Below are 22,625 nucleotides of genomic sequence, written 5' to 3' on the forward strand. Positions count from 1 at the left end.
ATTTAAGAATAGGTAAATGGGAAGTAGATAATTATTCGGTAAATTTTATCGAATCGGTAGGATTTGGTAATTAAGAATCAGTATTTACCGATTCAGTAATTCCCATTCGTTCCTATGGGTCTGGAGGCCATAAGAATGAATGGAAAGCCCTTCAGTATTACCGATTCAGTAAATACCGAATCGGTAATAGGGGGAACATTTTCAAGGGTGGCAGGGTGTCACATTGACACCCTGTTGCACCCCTGAATAGTTTTTGGGTGCACATGTGGCACACATACATGCCCTAAGGGCATGTACGTCTGCCACATCGCACTGTTGTAAAAGCAAAATAATTGCTTTTTCAAAGGTTTTCGATACTTACCACCAACTTGTAGTTGGTGGTAAATAACAAATCCTTAACTCAGGAATGCACTAACTTGAGTGCTCCCTACATTACGGATTCGGTAATTTACCAAAACGGTATGTCAAGAATTCGGTAATTTACCGATTCCTTAAATTACCGATTTGGTAAAATACCGAATCCAGGAATCATTCCATCAACATCTCAAAAGCCAAATACGGTTATTTCGGCCATTACCGACTGGTATTGGGCGACCTACATCTGGCCATTAGTCACATAAAAAGGAGGTCCATGCTCTCTTTCCTTTCCTTACTAATATTGTCATTCCCATTGTAATTTTATTCCCATAATTGGTTATTTAATGAGGGTTCAACATTATAATACCATTCAATATTTGTTCTGCTACTTCTATCCATAAAGTAGCTCATGCTTAACTACAGTGCTAGATAATTTGCTCCCTTGTATTCTTATCCTGCTTTCCTCTGCAATCCTTTCAAATCAATGTATTGCACATGATGTGCTCAAAATGGACCCTGATAAAGTGCTTGTGCGTGCAATAGGTAAAAAAGATTTTTTAATGTATTGATATTATTGAACTACTATCTACAAAGTGACTCGTGCTACAGTACTTATCAATAATTTGTTCTCGAATTATTATAATCCTAGATAACTCACCCCTATAAATTTTCCATATTTTTCACTATATTTCTTTTCCTACCTATTATTGCAAATAACTTGATAATTTTTTTATATATTAATATTATTGAACTGCTATCCATAAAGTGACTCGTGCTAAAGTGCGCATTAATAATTTGTTCTCCTACTTATTATAATACTAGATGGTTCACATCTATCAATGTTTCCATATTTCTCACTACATTTATTTTATTATTGATCTATTGCACATAAGATGATGTAATAGTCCTCAGTAAAGTAATGGAGCATACAATAATCGTTAATCAATACAAATTCCAATCACCTTAAAAGCCTGGGTTAAAAACCCATCACAATGTTCTCAAGAGTCTCTCTTATAAAGGTGGCTTTTATCTCTGCAGTTCCTCATCTATAAATACATGTTAAAATTAGAATGTATACATGTCACCCCAATTCATGCAATAATAGTTTGAAGAATAGTTATCATAGACATTAATATTATAAACATTTTCTATCCTGTGTCTCAAAACAGGGGCTTCATCATAATCCAAACCTCTTCTTATTACAAATTCTCATGCATGGTGGGGTCTACTATGTAGCGAGAAGGGGAATATCCTTTATAGGGGTTCATTGTATTTACTAAAGGTGTACCTAAAGTTAAGCGTCAATGATGTGGCCTATCCGGACCTATCAAGATAATCAACTTCCACTTCTCCCTTCTCAATTCTCTTAGCCTACTCCCCCCTCTTGCATCCTTAGGTATATGTTTGAGCCCAAAGAAACCAAATCTTTTCAAGGAGTGATTGTGTTCACTTTCAAAGTGGTTGGCCAACGGGTAACTTTTATCCCCATTTCTCATGGCTCAGATGTGTTGGAATATTTGAAATCTCGGTTTATTGATGATACTGCAGACGTAATACTCATCGCAACTACATTTTAGGGTGTAGACAACAAACCCCGTTGCACAGGTGATTCTGTCCTGTATGGCCCTTTATTTCCCATCCAGTGTTGGAAATGTTTTTTAGTTGATTCCATACTGGCATCCTCTGCATGATCCACACTTGGTGAAACCCTTTGTGATGTTTATCAGAAAATTCCTTTAACTGAGTTGTTCCAGATGGCTTCTTGTTAAAATATCTCTCAAGGATTTAGTTTTCTTAAAAGTTATCTTAGGACTTTGATCCACTATGTCTTTTACAAGGTCCTCTTTACGTAAGATGTTCCAGTTTTTCTGTAAAGGTTCCTTTATGCTAGGTTGTGCTGAGTACCTGGGCTCTTGATTTCTTTCTAACTCTCTTTCATTCGCATCCCTCAACACACATGTGGGGTATCCATGTTGGATAAATCTTTCTGTCATCTTTGTCATTTCATTGCCAAATTGTTCTTCTGTTGAGCAGATTTTTTCAGCTTGTGGCATTTGGCTATACGGGACACTCCACTTCAAAACCTTGGGGTGCCCACTGGTAGCATGTAAAATGGAATTAGTGGTTGTAACCTTCCTATGGATGGTGACGGCCACTAATGCCAGGGAAGTCCACTTCAATGAGGCACATAGTAGAACTCAGAGAGACCTGTGGAGTGGGCCCCTGAAAGCAAGATTCCATTGTCTAGATAGGTCTGGTGGAACACTCCTCTACTCACCTGATAAGGTGTGCAAAATTATCATGCTCTGTTGTACACTGCACAATATTGCCCAGCGATAGAGCATTCCTTTCAGCCCAGATCATGACTACAATGAGGAGGCCCAGGGTAATGTTTAAAAATTGACAAACAAAGATGTCAGTAGTTAGGAAGACTGAAATGATTTGCATCCACAATTTCTCCTTATGAGAGTAAATATCAGTTAATGGAAATGAATGTTAAAGAAACAATTTGTTTATGCGGGTGACAGACAACTGCAGTCGTTCCTTAAGTAGTATGTTTATGCACAAAAGCTGGTTGTAGATGGTGATGTTTTCCACTGTCTTTACTACATGGCACAGTGGGATTCCTTGTATTTGTTACAGTCATGTTGTCAATTGCTACAAGTAAAAGTGCCCTTTTAAAGTGTTGTCATTGTAGTACAGTCCTTTTGAACACATCTGAATCTTATTTTAACACCATTTATTGATTTTAAACATACATCCTTTCCATGATCTGGCCCATCTGTTATCCATGCTGGGCAGCTGATTTAATAATGGTATGGCCCTTGGTTTCCCTTTAACTTAAGGGTATCAGTGGCCTCATTCTTCTGCCCAATTAATGGCTTACATATACCCACTCAACCCTGTGGAATTTGTATAGTTGGCACCATCACACTGGTTCAACTGCAGATGTTGTTGTTGCTAATACAGAAAAGAGGAAAGGGGTGCACACGGCAGACATTGTTTGCAATGTTGGCTCCCAAGGAGCAGTGACAACTCATGCATGTTGAGGAAGGTAAGACAAACATGGGTGGTATTACTGCTTGTAGGCAGTGTGAGATTCACTATGGTAGCCTGCCCAGATCTACTTGAAGGAGCAGGCTGCTCCTCATCTGGAATTGGACCAGCAGGAGTTAAGTGCTTATTGAAGACTTCAGCAGGCGTTGAAATGGTGGTTGGCCTGGTAGGTTCTGTTTCAGGAACTTCTGCTCTGGGATCTTGTCCCATAATATGAAATAACATGCTGATTAGGTGTACATCTGTATGTAATAATGTAATGTAAATTCAAGTGCCTAGCTTTTACACTCATAAGGCATAATAATGCATTCTGAAATGTGAATGCAACAGTGATAAACATTCAACTTTCTGTGTTCCTCAGGGAAAGGAGAGAAAAATATACCTGTGAATATACATTAAATTTACACTTTTCCAGTAAGACTCGGAAACCCCAACATTACATCACTAACAACAAGTGATATGATCAGTCTTTCTATCACCTCACACTTGTAAGCCATCTACCTAGATATAGCCATAGCCAGTTCTAATCATGTTGTGCTCCTTACACATTCAGATATTGTAATTGGTATTTCGTATATGATTACTACATCATGGTAACTTATATGCCATGAAGTATAACTTGTGATTCAGAATGTTAATTGCACACGAGCCCCCATGAAGTACATAAAACAAACATAGGTTACACATTGTAAGTCTGAAACCACAGACACAAGTAACTCTCCTTAAACTATGTAAGTTTTGTGAAGTGTCAACATGGGCTTTTTGAAGAATGTAACACTTGTTTGGATGTCTTATGAGTCTAATTGATGTGTCGGAATTAATGGAAAACAAAAACTAAGAAACCACATCGTAGAAAACCAAATCATGGAAAACCAACCTATTTTAAGCAAAACAATGTTAAGGAAATACAAAATAACTTGAAATTAAATGAAACATTTTAAAGGAAATATAATTATAAGGAAAAATCCCAAATTACATTAAACTTGGGTGGAGTTTAGGACTACTGTGTGTTTTTGGGTTCAGGAATGGGTAATGGTAAGGGATGAGAAATAATTGTAGTTTGGGAGTAGAAAGGGGGAATTAGGGTTCAGAGATCTGTGGAGTGTGGGGTGGTGAGTAGTTTTAGGGTTCATGGATGGGCAGAGTTTAGGGCTGTGTAGGTTTTTAAGGTTCAATTATGGGTAGCGGCTGGAATGGTTAAGATTTTTAGGGTTCAGCATGGGTTGAAGTAAATGGTGCTGAGAGATTTGAAGGATTCAGGGATGGGTGGGGTCTAGATGTAGAAAGGTGTTTTTAGGGTTCGGAGATAAGCAGTTTGGCGTGAAGAAGATTTCTTATGGTTCATGGGTGGTTCGTGTTTAAAGTCGTGAGATTCTTTAGGGTTCAGGGATGGTTGCAGTTTGGGTGTGCTGAGATATTTTAAGGGGTAAGGGATGGGAGGAATTTAGGCGTAGAAAGGGATTTTTAGGGTTCATAAATGGGTAGAGTTAGGAGTAGTGAGTGAGTTTATGGTTCCGGGATGATGGATTTTTTGGTTAGAAAGGGCTTTCAGTCTTCAGGGATGAGTGTAGCTTAGTTGTGGTCAGAGGTCTTAGGGGCTGGGATTGATGGTGTTTAGGGGTTGTGAAGGGTCAGCGAAGGATGGTGTTATGAAGGTTATAGATCAGTGAATTAAAAGCATTCAAAGTAATTTCTTGATAATGTAAAAGATATAATATAAAATAATGTGCCCTGAAGTTTACTGAACGTACTGAGGTATATCTGAAATAAATATCTCCGACAAAACTGTTTCTGGAATTAAGACCTGCAGCCATTGAAATTAAACTTAAAAAATAAGCATTAAAAAGTTAATTTTTACCAAAAAGACAGTCTATTAGATGGTTTCTATGAAAAGGTAAATGCCATTTATTCTGAAGATTTCCATTAAACAGTTTAGATGAAATTATTTCTCAGTAATGGTGTTCTATCAAATAGTTTTTCTATGAAATCCAAATGGTATAATGAGAGTGCCCCATCACATAACGCAATATTTTCCATTTTGAAGCATGATGGAAAATATGCTTCATAATATTAGAGCATGTATATGGTAGCTGTAGTCATTGACCAATAACATTGTAGCAGCAGTTATGTACTGCACAATAGAATAAATCAATGCAATTAATCAAATGAGTATTAAAGTTTACAACACATATATTTATAATTAAGAAATTGGAAATAAATGTTGTGGGCAAGATCCATGCATTTTTTTTATTTTATATGTAAGTGCAGGAATACAACTCTCACACACAGCGGTTACTTGTTACCTCGCTATAACACATTTATTCAACACCTAAAAACATATGGGTGTTATGATAACATCTGAAAAGGAAATCAGGTTAACAGTTATATAGACATTATTGTTTTGTAAGGAAGGTGATCGCCACAAACAATTTTTAAAACATTACCGTACATTTCTGGTAAAATATAGGTAACAAGCATATTTATTTGAGTTGTAAGACAAATGTGTATCTAGTATACTGCAAACACAAATGTGATAGTTGTTGTCTGTAGAAGGTACTGACACTGTACAAGTTGCAGGCCCCAAGGGGGAAGGATGTTGGAATTGAGAAATACAAGCAAGATTCTGTGGTGCTGCGCCGTGGCAGCTACAGTAAGGTCTCAAAAAGGCCTGTCACCCATCTTGTGCAAACATCTCATCAGAGAAGTATCTGTGAACTGCAAGAACAGTGTCTCAATTCACAATATAGTTATTAAAAAGAATCCTAAAACCTATCTGTATGTCCTTAGTTCCTATCCCAACAGACCTCTAGTAGAGCTGTCTTTCCGGTCAGAAGGCTTGAGTTATCATGAAGTTGGAGCATGGATTCTTAATGAATCGCTTGATAGATGTCAACTCAATTATCCTGTAGCATCCCAAGTGCAGTGCAAGAACTCTCTGGACACCTACTTATCATGCACTGAGTCTAGGTGTCCCAACTGTAGTATGTGTGCCAGGCTGGAATCCACCCAACCTGTATTCCTAGAGGACACCGTAGGTTTTAATATCAGGGAGTTTTATTCTTGGCAGTGTAAGAGTCTATTGGGCACTTCAAAAATCGAAGGGTCACTTTGTTTCCTAGAATCTACCGCTACAGAGCTCAGAGTACAAGGAATTAGAACAGTTTTTTTAAGCAAACATACCTGATGTCAGATATTTTCTTTTTTGTTTTTTTCATCTTCTAGGAAACCCAATGGTGGAGCAGTCAGTGGACATGGCCAGCTCAGGGTGCAGCTACAGTCTGAAGAGGAGAACTGAGGATGGCTGGAACAGTGCGAAGCAGGGAAGTAGGTGAGTGTGGGAAAAAAGGCTAAGCAGGAAGCCGGGAGGGAGCAGCCTTTAAATAAAAGCTGGCCACGTGTTTCTAGAAAACAACACGTGTTGGTTTTTTACATTTACTCTACTTGAGTTTCATTGGCAAGTGAACCTGCCCCAGAGTCATGGAATTTTTAACTTGAGCAGAGCAATTTGTCTTGGAGTTCACCTCATGCACCCCCAGCATCATGGAACATTCAGATTGGGCGGACCAATTCAGATTTACAGTTCCTCCTTGTGAATGCGATTAATGGGTGTACCTGTCACTGTTGCCAATATTCTGGAGCCTTCTAATGGATTTTTAATTAGACTATTGACTACTGAGTTTAGTCAGGTGACTGTTAAGGCCAATAGTTTCTACCATGTCACCCAGGAAGGCACACACATCAACCCACATCCCAGAGTGAACATGCAACTTGGAGAATGGGAAGAAAAATGGAGATGGGGAATTGCCCACCCACATCTCAAGGGTATAGAGGGCCGTGCAAGGGCTGGGATCATGACACCAATCCACTGGGGATTCCTGCAAAGCCTTCAATAAGTAGCATCCCATACTCCTTTTCCTCCCAGGATAAGAGGTTCATGGTCCTGGGAGAACCACCAGCAGTCTCCCGGGCCATTAGGTGAGCTTTAGAAGCCAAAGATCTTACCCTCCCACAGATCATTCCTGCCTTGCGAGTTTCCTCCTGGGAAGGCCTGCTATTAGCTATGGCAATCACTCTTGAAATAATTCTTTCTCGCATTGTCCTTTTTTGAGTGATTATAGTACTTTGGACAAGGGCTCCAAACAAAATTGTAGGAACAAAAATCGAACTGTAGGGGAAAATATAGAAGACTAAACACAGGAAAAGAAACTGAGAAGTGAAAAAAACACATAGCTTATGCTATTTGCTTGTTAGGAAGGCAAAGGGTCATGGTGTGGCACGGGTGTGTTTTCTACTGTGCTCTGCCAGTGTGATTAGCACATTATTATCAGGTGTGTGACTTACACGTCCATTTTTAAGACTCATGGATAATACAGGTCAGCGACGTATTTACTCTAACAGCACACTGCTGTGAGGCCGCCCCTACCACAGACATATGTAAAATTGGCAAGTGGAATACCCCCACACCAACGCTGACTGAATGCTTGTTCTCCGTGGTACAACTGTGAGTTGGACGGTTTTACCTCCACCAAGACTCACACAAGTTCTCCTTTTCAATGTATAAATCAGACGGTGATTGCTCTACCAGGTCGATGGACAACTGTACAGTTTGGTTGCAGAGAATGGACAGGCCGACCACCATGATATAACTCAGAACCTCAGTCATTAACTCACATTTGCAATAGTATTTACTTTTGTGAATTACCCCCAAATATTCTTTACAAATCCATTTTTTATGTGCGTATGCATGTCTATTTTAGGCATTGGTGTCAAAAATGAATCACACAGATTCAAGCAGTCATGTATGTTGACTAGTTCACACTTTGATATTCATAGTATGCAATTCATAAACGAGTGCACATGTGTATTTACTATTGTGATTTTTAGCGTTAACACATAGCTTAACATTCCTAATTTGACTGTGGGAACAATTTCTAAAATGTGAAGGTATTAAGAGAACGGCTTGAAAGCTAGTATATTAAAAGTCTTTGTCAGGACTGACACATTTTTAACATGTGAACGTGTCCTGGTTGGATGGCGCCCTTGGGTTAAATACTTATTAATAATCTGGATTCAGGACTCTTATGTGCTAGTTAACTTGGTGTAGGATCTAAAAGGAAATATCCTTTAAGGATGGGTGAGCAGGGATTAGTTCCAGGATTATTCTACTAATCAAACAAGTAGATACTTTAATGCAATCAAGTCTGACAAAGGCAAGACCAGGCAAGATGTCCTACTACTCTGCAAACCATTCAGAATGGAGCAAGTAAACACTAAGTCACAAACTCCAACAATTTAAATGGTTTGGAAGACTGGCCTTGTTATTTATGGACTTACAGGGTCATTTAGATCCTGGTGGTTGTGCTGCCAGATCACTAGATCAGTGGAAACTGTGGCCTAGGCCTAGGCAGAGGGTCACCTGAGATCACCAGCTGCTTAGACTCGATTAGCTCTGTTCAGAGAAATGTTTCCCTCTTCTTTTTTAGTTAGGATAACTCACAACCTGTCAAAATAATACTCAGTACTTCAAGAATTGTACAGAAGCAAATGTTCTTCATATACACACAAGATCTGCTTATATATGGATGCATGGCTGTATAATAACAGTTGCGTAGCAGACATACGACATTATCTACTGTACTATTGTTGCTCTGAAAAGCACCAGCATCTAAAACAGGATGGAAATCACATGAAATCCAGAACAGCTGAGAAATAGCATTACGGCGTCAAAATGTCCATTGAAATACAGACATCACTCAAAACTACACTGCTGTACATAGATTCACATCAGTTGGTATGCACCCTGAACATCAGCTCTTCAATTTCAGTGGGACAGAATATCGAGCACAAAATATTGCAAACAATATTGACAGGTAGGTAAGGATAGATTTTCCTTGACTAACTCCACATATATGTAACTATACGGTACATATATCTTCAAGGTGTGCAGATGTGGAGTTAGAAATAGTGAATCTATACTTCGCTATATTCCCTCATCTTTTGGTATTTTGTCCTTCGATATTCGTGTACCATGATACTGATGGTGTTGATATGCAGGAGTACAACCATATACGTCCACATATACCTTGTTGTAGTGCATAGTGATGTACTGATACAGGTCTATTGTAACACATATGTTACAACTGGGCATAATACACCATTCCTGAATATTTGATTTGATTCTGTTCAGGTGATAGATGATGTGGCAGGCAATTGCCATGCAGAAAGAATGCCTTGCACATGCCCAAACCAAAACTGAGCCATTACTGATCTTTTGCGGATGTAGAACCCAGGAATCCAATTTGTGCATCTGATTGTGAGAGTCAAACAGCTTTCAGTGGTTAATTACAAGAAAAATAATTTGAAAAGAAGCAAGTGTTCCCAAATGAACAATCCGTCCGTTGTCTAAAGAGATGAACTCTCTGTGCACTATTTGCATAAGGGCATGCTGCCATTGACATTTAGCATTTTACTGTCAATGCTTGAGCATGTCTTCCGTCCTGTGTTACTCAATTCAAAAACATGAACAGATACCACAATATTTACATAACATGCCTGGTGAGTTGATGGCATAATATCAGACAATAGATCTAGTTTGTATGATGCGTGGTTCTTTTGCTACCTTAATGGTTACACTTGTCTGTATACACAGCTTTTCATTGTTACCTGTATGGTAAATTGCGTCAGTGGGACATTTTAGTAGAACAAGTAAACATATGTGGTCATTATTGGCCTTAAAACATGAAATCAGCGTGACCAAAGATACACTGAATATTACACTTAGCCTGAAGCCAAGTATTGTAGGGTAGATGCAACGTAATCTCCCATGTAGTAACTTGTTGCCATTGCGATGTTTCTGGGACACAAAGGAGCTAATTTACAAGAAGGAGGAGGACTTCTGCGTTGAACCCTGCCAGGCTGCTACGGTTGTTCAAGGATTAAAGAAAAGGAAACAGAGAGGATTAGTCTGTGTCCCATATGTACAGAGTCTTACAATTCATGGCCAATCTGGAACAGTACTACAGAGTTACTGATAGAGGTATAATATAAAATTATAAAATATCATTTTCTATGTGACTTTCTTTTCTGAAAAACAAATGCAACCGTAAGCAGTACAATTATACAGCTTTAAAGAAAAGGGAAACGATATAGAATAATACATAGGTAACAGTGAAATACGGGGATGGTTTTTACTGAGGTGATCTGAGTGACATCAAATAGACAACTCGTTGTCTATGATGTCACTGAGAACCTCGAGGTGAATAACATCCCTGTAATTTACTTTTTACCCATCTATAATTTTATGTCATGCCTGGTCCAAAATCCTCTCTCCCTGCTTTCAACTGCTATGCGGTAGCAAGAGGGCAATGGGGAAGCCATATACAACATGGCCTCTGTTATGCATCTTTGTACCAAAGGTTAACAAAAAAAATACCCGCCATTCTTGACCAACCCCCACCACCTTTCCTGCCTTCCTTCCCCTTCCTGCAGCTGTGCTTTCAGTCCAGCCAGACAAGCAGCGCTGCACTGTGCTGTGCTAACATGCATTCAGAGAAGCCTGTCAGCCTGACCTCACAAACGGGTGTAAGCCGCTTTGTTATAAGCTGTTGCTATGTCATAGCAGTGGGTTATGAGATTCAGAAACAGAAATAAACGACTGAGGCTCTCTATGAGGGCCATGCATAACAAACAAATGTTCTTTGAGGGATGAAATGAACGTTCAGGTTAAATAGAACCTATCCAACAACCATGGATAAAGACCTCATGTTCTAGAACCTTCCATTCTCTTTGCTGCTAATGCACTGGTGTGTATTGAAAAACGCTAAACGTTAGCTTCATTTTCTGTAGTTCCTGTTTGTTGTTCAGTAGCACGTTTCTGTTTTGTTGTGATACATTTCTTAAGACTTTTTTCAACAGCTCCAGGGCCCCAGCAAAAGAGAAATATTTGTGAGGCAGCCTGAATATGAAATGTGACACAATTGCCACATAATCTTCCTTATGCTGTACATTTAAGAGATTTTAAAAAGAACGTGTGTTTTTTAGCACAGACGCAACACCTGCTTGACACTGCTAGCTTACAATTATCACCTTTTAGCTACAGATTGAAAATGTGCAATTATGTCCTGAGAGTGCTAATACCCCATTTAATGGAATGGGGAAATTGCTTTCTTCATTAGAAAAGGAAAAAATCAAATAATAAAAAAAAATGATGGATAGAACGATTTCTCTTTCCCTGTCTTTGTTTTTGCTTCATTATTTATACAAATTCATGTTTAGCTCACACAAACTGATCTCAAAATAGCAGATAATTCACAAGGGTTGTCAGATTCAGAAAAATCACAAACACGTTGCAATTCATTTTTAGGTCCAATGTATTTTAACTTAAAGCTATTCCTAGTAAAGTACATATTTAATGTACATAAACATACTATACTGGGATGATATTCCATCATATTGTGAGGTGCTTCCACAGAACCTATACACAGAGTAAACCCAAAATTAAAACTGGGATGCTCAAATATATGAGGCGCGCCTTTATTGTAAGGCATGATTACCTGTAAGTGTCTTTGCTGCTGTTTGAATCATAAATTTTTTTCACAATCTATTTCATTTTGAAGATTTGAAAGGACAGTGCTAATTCAATGGATATCCTGTGGTTCTATTCAATGCAAAATAAAATGTATTTGTCGTTTTCCTGTGGCATAATTGTCTTTTACTTGCACCTTTATTTAGTAAACCACAGGAAGCAATTCCATTCTTCAGTGCCGCAAGACTCTAGTAATTCAGATTATACCACAAGGTTAGTTCTTCTCCTGTGCATTTTGTGTTTTGTATCTCTCTGTTTGTGCTATATATGATCCAATTCGAATACATCAGCTATGAGAATTCACAGGGATGGTCACGAAAAAATTAACTGACTCAGAACGTTTGACATCAAATACTTATTTTGTTGGGGAGCTCCCTTGGGTGAACAACCTTCACCACAAAACCGTCACCCCACATGTTGATACAACGCAGTCGTTACCATGACCGCGTTGTAACAACACATACCAGTACCTCGCAAGTCGTAAGTACGACTTGCGGAGGGGGGAGAAGGTGCTGGATTTAAAATCCAACACCTTCCCTACTGTCCGCACAGACTGGAGTTGGAATAGTAAATTATGCTATTCCAACATCCAGCGGTATCCAATGGTATGCGTTGTTACAACGCGGTCGTGATAACGACCGTGTTGTAACAACATGCGGTGTGAAAGGCTGCGGGAAAAACAGGCATATTCGCACCCTTGAAATCCAGGGAGTTACAGAGATCCTACAGATTTTTTCATTTGTTTAGCTTGAAAAAACCTTTGGCTATCCCAGTTCTAGAGACTGCTGACATACTTCCACATTTGAAAGAAGATAAGACATACATGATAATTGATACACACAAAAAGAAAAGCGAGATCAAGAATACAGACTGACTGAACTATTCTCAGTACACCCAATTCCTCTAGCTATTATGCCAAGTAAACGTCATCTAATCAATAATAGGCAGAATTAATTATCCATTGCGAAGATGGGTGGTAGATGGCCTGTGCCTGTTTGAGAGTAACTTGAGATCCTGCAAATACAAACTGTTTGTGTGTATGGTGCATGACCTGCTGGCCCAGTTTGTGAGTGGAGGGACCTTCACTGCAATGTGCTCAGGGCCAAAGCAGCCCAGGCAATTTGGCCAGACCAGCCCCCGGGGTGGGGGGTGAGGGGGAGAATGCACTTTCAACGCACACCCCACCCTGACGAAAACTAACTTCCACAACTGCATGAACAACATCGCAACATGCACAAAATAGAAGTTCTGATCTTCAGCAGACACACCGCACTGTGGAATGACTCCGGGTGGCCAACAGAGCTTGGATCTACCCCCACGCAGAAATACCACACCCACAACCTCAGCATCATACTGAAAAGCGATTTCTCATAGAAATGTCAGGTCAATGCCGACACCTCAGCCTGCTTCCACACAATCTGCATGCTGCTCCAAACCTTCAGATGGCTCCCCATCAGCATAAGGAAAACTTTGACACCTAGAGACCCCCATTTCTAACATGCCCTCATCACCAGCTCGACTATGGCAATGAACTCTAGGGCAGCACCTCCACCAAACTTTTACAAAGACTCCAAACAATCCAGAATGCAGCAAACAGACTGATCTTCAACCTCCTCAAGTGGACACACATTACGCAGCACCTGAATGGCCTCCACTGGCTCCCTGTTCAGAAGAGATGCCAGTTCAAACTCCTCAGCCACACCTATAAAAGCCCTCTACAACCAAGGACCAGTCTACATGAACCACTGCCTGATCTTCCACCATACGACCAGAAACCTCCACTCTGCATACCGCGCCCTCGCACACACACCACGTATCTGCCGCAGTCACTCCGGAGGACGCTCCTTTTCCCACCTCACTGCCAAAGCCATGAACACCTTACATCTCGACCTCCTCACCTCACCCTTACTGAACCACTTCCGGAAGGGACTGAAGACCTGGCACTTAAAATGATACCTGCAGCACAGAATATGGATACCCCCGGGGTGATTAGCCACTCTATACAAATAAAACCTGATTGATTAATTGATTGATTCAAGGTGTGTTAAGCTAGCATCCATCCAAAAGCCACAGGAATAGTGCAATGTTGAACAAGTCCCGCAACATAATCACTCCGTCAGAAATCCACCAGTAGAACAATGCCAGCACAACTATGAAACAGAAAATATGCTTGGCATAATCCTGCCACCCTGACGGTGACAGAGTAATGTTAGCCAGCAGAGGAGTCTGCCACATGGACAGCTGTGAACCGTATACTCAATGGAAAACACTCTGTCAATGCAGACTGTGGACCGGCCAGCCAACATCTAAATAATGTGGTCTGCAATCCATTAGCTCAACGGAGCACTTCCAAACTCCACCACGGAGAGACAACAGGAGTCCTGCCAAGATCTGAATTAGGCACTTGGTCCCCATTGGTGCGATCACTTCTAACAGCAATTCTTAAGATTCTCCAGCAAGCTGGGCTTCACATTACCTCGAAAAAATACAAAATAGCCTATGGTAAAGTGAAATATCTTGGGCATCTCCTGGGATAATGGTGTTATTGAACCCCAGGAGGAGAAGATGGCATCTACAACAGAAGTACCCTTTCCTAAATATATACAGGACAGGAGGGCCTTCCTGGGTCTTTTGGGATATTATCGAAGGTTTATCCTGAATTAGTCCCACCTTTCAGCTACCATTACTGATCTACTGAAGAAGTCCAAAAGTCTTCATGCCTAAACTAACCCTTCTGATCTTCCCTCCAGGCTTTTGTTAATCTAAAGCCGGTCATCTCCTTCAAAACAGTTCTACGGTCCCCTAATTTTGAAACACCTTTTATTTTGGATACTGATGCCTCTAATGTGGGGTGGGGAGCTGTCCTTTCCGGGGCGACTAAGAATTCCATTATTTTCATTCGCCAAAAATGATTCTCAAGGGAACTCCACTACCCTCCTGTTGAAAAGGATGTTTTGCCTTAAAATGGCCATTGAGAAACTCTGGTACTATATTGAGGGTCTTAAGTTTGTCTTTTATACCGACCTTGCCCTGCTGACCTGGCTATATTGAAATAAGGGCCTTAATCTCATGGTTTTGCAGTGGTTCCTCTCCCTGTAGCCTTATTCCTTTGAGGTCCATCATAGAAAAGAATGGGGCAATGCAAATGCTTACTTTTATTCCCGGTTCCCTGTTTTTCCTGACCTCAGAAGTCATACGGAGGGGGGTTGTTAGATGTAATGAGCAAATAGACACCCAAACGTAAAAAATCTGATGTAGGGAACCAAATATTTTTTCCAACGATTTAGATGTTTTTTGGGGCTAAAAAGAGCAGACTGTCAACAGTGGGTATTGGGGCATGCTAGAAAGGGTGAGAGCCAAAAGTTACTGTACACCACAATGGAGTGTGAGTCAGACACAGGAACCAGGTTCTATCTGGTGGAAGGTGTACCTTCTGACTCAGTGTTTGAAATGGAAGTCAAAAATCCTAAGTGGGGCAAGGCAGCAGGCTGTAGCTGAGTTAGGATCTATGAGACTGGATAGCTGCTAGACAAATTCCAGGTGTACCTGTTGTCTTTTGATGAGAAAACTCCAAGAGTAAGACATTCACGCTCAAAGAAGGTCCCTCACTGGTTGGATACTTTTAGTGGCTTTGCTTGGTGATGGTTTCTACCTTCAGACTTAGAAACTTTTTGGGATGACAGGATCCAGCATATTGAGTCCGGCTGGCAGTATTGTGTCAGCAGCTTTAGCTGGGCGATAGCCTCCGGTTCTTTTGGAACCATTCATTGAAAAAGTTGCTAAGCCTGGATTTCTAGGATTAGGCCAGCGGACTACACTCTGACACTTATCCAAGGGCTGAAAGGATCCGATCTCTCTCTCCCCCCTCAAATTGATTATACTTATCCAAGGGCTTCAGGAATTGGTCAGTTGGGTTTATCAGGAAGGTGGACTTCTTGCAGCTTTTGTGTCCCGATAGCTTAACAGGAGGCTACCTAAATAGTCTTTGGAGTCCACTCTTCAGTCCTGGGTTGAAGTGAGAGCAGGTCCATCCCTTGATGTTTATCTCCACAGGTTACAGTAGGTGCAGTCCAAAGGGTTCCTCAAGAAGAGTTCTTTCTTTTGTCTTCCTCAGGTCCAGCAGTGTTCTAAGGAGGTATCTTAGGGTGCCACTTTTATGCTCTTCTGGTTGGGGTAAATTCCCTGTTCAATAGAGAAAGCAACCCTGGGGCAACCCTACCCACTTTGACATTATTTCCTACAGTTGTGGCCCTAAACAATGCTACAGTGCCCTGCTCTGCCACATTCCAACATGACAGAATCTCTCTTCTCCCATACTCCTGAGTTATAGCTAGGGACATCAAGAACTCCTCCTGTAAACCAATTGTAGAACAGGTTTCCTCCCACTTGGATTGATACCACTCTGGGTATTTGGACAATGGCAGGCATTGGTGTGAGTTATATAACTGCCTCTGACAGGGGATGCCACTGTGCAGCTTATGAAGTTGGTGAGGGCACACCTCCTCCGACTCAAGGCCATTTTGTTTCCTTTCCTGGGAGCCAGTCACACTTCCCAGAAGGCTGCCAGGTGACAATTGGGTATACTTTGAAAAGGCTACTAGAGGATTTAGGCAAAAAAAATCTAAAATAAATTAAGAAGCAACAAATATCCCTCTAGGTTTCATTTACGAACATAGATACTGTCAATATTTGATTTTCAATGACTGCAATCATAAACAAATAAATGTTGGCAATAATAGTAAAAAACCTGAATCCAGTGCACACGTTCGTTATATACAGAAAATAGTGTGAATTAAAAAATCAGACACCGTACAAAAGGATCTACAATAAATCAACAATGGTGCTCTGTGAAGTAAAGTGATCACAGAGTTCAAATGGGTACAGCGACAGAAGAAACATAAAAGGTGATCATGAAATAGACAGCAGTCAATAAGATGGTCCGTTGCAGTGCAGTCAAAAACTGTTGTGTTCTGACATACTTTGGGCAGACACTTTTCTGAATCTGTTCACCGTGCAAGTTTTTGGAATGAGACTTTTTGGGAATAATTTGCTGTCAGTTTTGGAAATCTGATATTAGTTGCTTTGTGGGGTGTATTTATTGCTCATGTTCTTGACCATGCAGGATAAATATTTCAAATATTTTCGCGGAAATACCATCAAGCAAAACTTTTAATTTCATCAACACTTTGGCACTTTGCTGAACTCTGCCTTGCCTAGCAGTGAGTGAAAAAAAATAAATGAGGGCACGCGCTCTTCGTGCAAGACATCATATCCTGTTTACTCAGAAGAGCCATCATGCGGCTAGTGCTTTCGTTTGACAGATTTTGTCGATATGGAAATGCCCTGGTCAGTTAGTGGTTAACCCACTGAAGTGGTACTCTGAAACCTATATTTCCACTCTTTCTAAAGACGTTTCATTTTTCAGGTAAAGACCCATGAGCAATGAATTAACATTCCACTTGCACCTTTGACTTGTATTTTTGGAAAAGCAACAGATTATTTTTTTGTACAGACTCCTTTTGTCAGTTTTTATAACAGGAGAATTAGATGCCCAGCTCTACCGTTTGCAAACTCATTATTGCATGATACCGATGCTTAGATCACCGAAGCCCTTTTACTGTTTCTTTAAGATAATAGGGATAAGTTGTGTGTAATATTTGGTACTGCTGCAAGATTCATGTTCACATCAATTATTTATTCATATCTTTAATGGAGCCTATACTTTGGGGATTTTCATTGGTATGAGAAATTGCAACAATTGCATTTTCCTTGTGCTATTGGTACTTAAGTTGCACAATACCGACATGGCTGAATTTGGGCGACGTTGCTTCTTTCTCCATTCAGAGGGCACTTGTCCTCTAAGAAGTGAATGAAGGCTCGTTTGCATAAGGTAGGCCCACTAATGTAATGACACAATTTATCTTGTTTTTGTCGCTGGAGCCAGCTATACCCATTAGAAGAGGAACTCGAAAGGTGCGTCCCTACCCTGCTCGCTGGTATATCAAACTGAACAGTAATACGCAAGGAAATGGTTTCTTGTCGAACTCTGCCTATTCTATCGCTATTCACATGTCCCTCTTAAAAGTCATCAATAACTGTCTCTATTCAAACATTACGGGTCATAAGATCAGTACTTTGTTCTGTCTGTTAATTTATGTCAATTTCAAAAGGCATATACATTTCATATTTTGGTGGGTGTGTGCGTCAGTGTCTGTGTGTGCATGTACGTGTCACTTATTGGTTCATGCATATTATGTAGGGAAAACGTTCGTGAAAGGCCATTTGGTATATTGCTCATGGCTAAATGACTCATTGCTGCACATACTGAAATCTTAAAATAGGCAGCCCTTCTCGCCACTACTTAGGAGCATAAGAACCCAAACTCAGAACCAGTGACGGCCTTCATGGCTCGCGGGTGGCAGTGGGTGGGCGGGCACACGCGGGAATGGTCGCGCACGGTAGTTGTAGGAAGGTGGCTACCTGACTATGGTTACCCCAGATTTTTTGCCCTGTGTTTAGCTGGTTTTTTACTTAGTTGGCATGGTTCCCTGCTAATCAGGGCCCCAGGCTATCTGCTCTCTCTTTAAAATGGATTCCATGTACCCTAGGTACGTACCACAATTGGAAATGGACTCCTTGTTAGCCCCTGTACCATGCACTATAGGTGCTCAGGGCATAGGTGCCACCAAGGCCTACCAGGGGCTGCAGCATATGTTTTGCCACCCCTGGCTGGTTCTTAAATTGACACAACTGGCTGATCACTCAGCTGGGGTAAGATGGTGTAATCACCCCTTGCTTAGATATAGTATACCTATATCTAAACCTATATCTGGACACATATAAACCTGTGAGCCACTCCTGTGGAAGGCCTTATCAATCCTGGAGGCAGAGTGCGTGGTTTAATGTGAGATGGAGCTCTAGCATGAGCTGAGCCTGTCTGCAGCCGTCGGGAACAAATCCCTAAGCGGTTTCAGGATAATACCATATACTCTTAAGTGCATTATAATCCTCGCGGTTATATAGCAGCTTTGGTTTGGCTTTATCAAAACATGTCGTGTAAGGTGTCATACGATTTGGAATACTATCCCCTCGCCAGTTCTGGCGACGGGGATAGCATTCCACCCCTCTAGAGGGGTAAGACATGTTACTTTACTTAAATGCGGTTAATTTCTAAAAGGGCCTCAGATCCACAAAATGGATGCTTCTGCCACAGACACAAGTCTGACCCCCTGAAGCTGACCGAAACTCAGCCAAGGGGGCCTGGACAAAGGGTTTCCTGTCGCAGGGAGGTGTTACACCCCCGCAGACAGGAGATAGTGGATTGTAGCAGGGAAGTTTGAAAGAAACCAGACACTGCATGGGGAGCACAAGGCTGCCCCTTGCATAATCCGGCCAAACCGGTTCTGGGGCACTCCAGCCCTCATGCCAGCGCGGACTGGATCAAAGGAAGGGGGGTATCCACCCACTTCCCGGGTCCCACCCATAGGAGGGGACCTAGCAGGTAATCCAGCCCCCCAGATTCGAATAAGAGTGGGAGCAGTGCCAAAGCACTTCAGATTATCCTGATGAAACATAAGAAACAAAACTCTGGACCCTTCTACATCCTACTCAACGTAGAAGACTGAAGAATCTCCCTTGTGGTCAAGGAGTGACCACCCTGTGCAAACAGGCACCATCCAGCCCTCGACATCTGCTTTGTTGCAGTTCCCGCCGGAACTCAAGCAACAGAGATCGACGAGATTAAGCTTGCCTGCCTTCTAACAGCCCGATCCACAGTCCCTGCAGAGCTGAGACCCGTGGAGGTGACCGGAAGCGTGGGGCACACCATCTTGGACAGACCACGAGACGCTGACCGTGCAGCCCACGAGTGACCCTTGAAGCTGTACACCGGGGTTTGAGAAGCCCCAACCCTGAGCCACTCTTGCACCGAAGTTCAGCCCTCCACACTCGACGAGTGCTGCGTGGGGCCCTTCTGCTACTTTTGGCTCAATGCCTTGGTCCGGTCCCTTGCCAGCCGGCTTGTGGCCCCTGTGCTGACGAAACTTGAAAAACGACTTGGATTCTGGTTGCTCCAGACTTGCACCAGCTCCCCTGAAAAGGAGCCCCCACTCTGACCCTCCTGGTCCGAGTGAGAAGCAATCTTCCGGTTCCGCGTGGATTGCTTTTGCCAAGTGTTGTTTGCTCCAATCTTGAAGCCGACAGCGCCGACGGCGAGAGCCTGCGTGGGACAGATTGTGACCTCCTCCTGGACTTCGTAGATGCCCCAGAGCCCACGTGACAGCGGAGAGAAGCTCCTCGACAACAACCTGATTGCGCCCAACATTGCCTGGTTCCGTCCTGGTTCCACCCTGGTCACTGCTGAGTGACCCAGACTCTGTCCCCTCTGCTTTCAGGTACTTTTCGACTTCGATCCACTCTTGGATCCCACCGGACACTTCTCCTTCCCAGCGCCTGCAGCCTCTTCAGCTTCAAGCACCAAGAATCAGCGTGACGAAACCCGACACTACTTCGACCCAGTGCACCCGCTTCCTGTGGGTGAGGTAACATTGCAACACCGGTGTTCCCACACTGGTACACACCTCTAGGGTCTGTGTCTTAAGTTTTGTCCCTCTAGGTTAAGCGGAAGTGTCCTTAAACTCTCTTTGTGTAACTTTTACGCACCGTTGACTAACATTGGTGCATGCGTGCGCTTTCAGCGCTGCACCCGAATCCCGCGGGCTTTCCCGACTTCAGCATTGCTTGTCCCGACTGCTCCCAGTGATTCCCTAGGCCCTAGGCCTAACCACTGTTCGATTGGTATCTCTTATACCACTTGTTTAGTATATGGTCTGAGTGGCCCCTCGCCCTCATCCATATTTGTGCAACTTTGTATGTTATACTGTGCTTTTGATTTAACGCTTGTGCCCCTTTATTTATAAAGAGTACTGGGGATTATTGTGAGTAATAAATACATATATTTTTATAATATATACTTTTGTGGTGTCCTTTCATTTGATATTACAGGATTGTGATTGGTAAAACAGCTCGCTTAACACGACCTCTAGAGTTAAGCCTTTAAGGCTGCTTAGTCTATGCTACCCTTAAGATAGCTTGTCTATAAGGTTGACTTACAACCAGACACCATAAGGGGATATTTGGACTGATACAAGGTGGTTCCAGAATTGGAAACATCATATATCAGGCCAACTTCTCACATTGGTGAGCAGCGGTGCGGATTTGAGCTTGCTGTTTGTTTTACCATTGCAATCTTTTTATCAAATTGAAAGATCACATCAAGTACCTTAGGTACATATAAATCAAAAGCTTAGCATATTAAGTTCTACTGAATTTAGTAGTTGTAGATTAAAGGGATTAGCACACCCTGACTACAACTCACTAGCAAGGTACAGTAGGAAAACACTTAGTGTAGGTAAGTGCACCACTTACACCTCACTAGCAGTCATGTCATGCACAGGTGAAGCTTCAGGCTCTCTGCCTGTGACAGTTGACCTTACCAAGGCAACTTCCAGCTATGACAAACTTAGCCACAAAGACTTGTGTGCCTTGTGCATATCAAGAGGGCTAAAAAGGGGCAGAGGTCCCACCATTCCAGCTCTGATAGCCATTCTAGAACAGGATGACTTAGCTAAGGCGAGTGTAGCTCCCCTAGACTTAGGAGATGGAGTGAACCCCCCTGTAACTGATACCACTCCAGAGGAAGAAGTAGAGGAGGAGGGGGACTCAGATGTAGAGGACCTAGAGGATCAGGATCAGAGGGGTAGCCAGTGTAGGAGAGTAGGGTCTGCTATCCTATGGTCACCCCAAATTTTTGCTTTTTGCTTCACTGGTTTATGACTTAATGTGGCTGTGGGCCTGCTAATCAGACCCACAGCCTGCTGTTCTCTCTCTAAATTGTTACCCATGTACTTTAGGTGCATAACGACATTGGAACTGGTTTACCTTATTGGCCCCTGTAACAGTGTACCCAGGTACCCAGGGCATAGGTGCTTCCAAGGCCTACCAGGGGCTGCAGCATGTATTATGCCACCCCTGGCCTGGCCTCCATATTTGGCACAACTGGCTGATCACTCAGCTGGGGTAAGTCGGTGTAACCACCCCTTACTTAGGTGTAGTATGCCTATACCTAACCAAAAATGGACACATATGTTCCTATTAGCCACTCCTATGGAAGGCCTCATCAATCCTGGAGGCAGAGTGCTTGGAAATATGTGAGATAGTGCTCTGGCATGAGCTGAGCCTGTCTGCAGCTTTCGGAACCATGTCCTTTAGCTGTTTCATGATACTGCCATACCATATACTCTTAAGTGCATTATAATCCTCGCGGTTAAATTCTATCTTGGGTTTGGCTTTATCAAAACATGTCGAGTAAGGTGTCATACGAATTGGAATACTACCCCCTCACCAGTTCTGGCGACGGGGGTAGCATTCCACCCTTCTAGAGGGACACGACATGTACCTAACCTGAACCCCGGTTAAAGTTAAACAGAGCCTCAGCATCACAAGATGGATGCTGCCACCGCAGACACAAGTCTGACCTCCTGCTGCTGGGAGTCCTTCCAGCGAGGGCAGCTTGGACAAACGGTTTCCTGCCTTGGGAGGTGCTAGCACCACCCCAGACAGGATTTTG

Source organism: Lissotriton helveticus, chromosome 2_1 (genome assembly GCF_964261635.1).
Source record: "Lissotriton helveticus chromosome 2_1, aLisHel1.1, whole genome shotgun sequence".
NCBI classification, from domain to species: domain Eukaryota; kingdom Metazoa; phylum Chordata; class Amphibia; order Caudata; family Salamandridae; genus Lissotriton; species Lissotriton helveticus.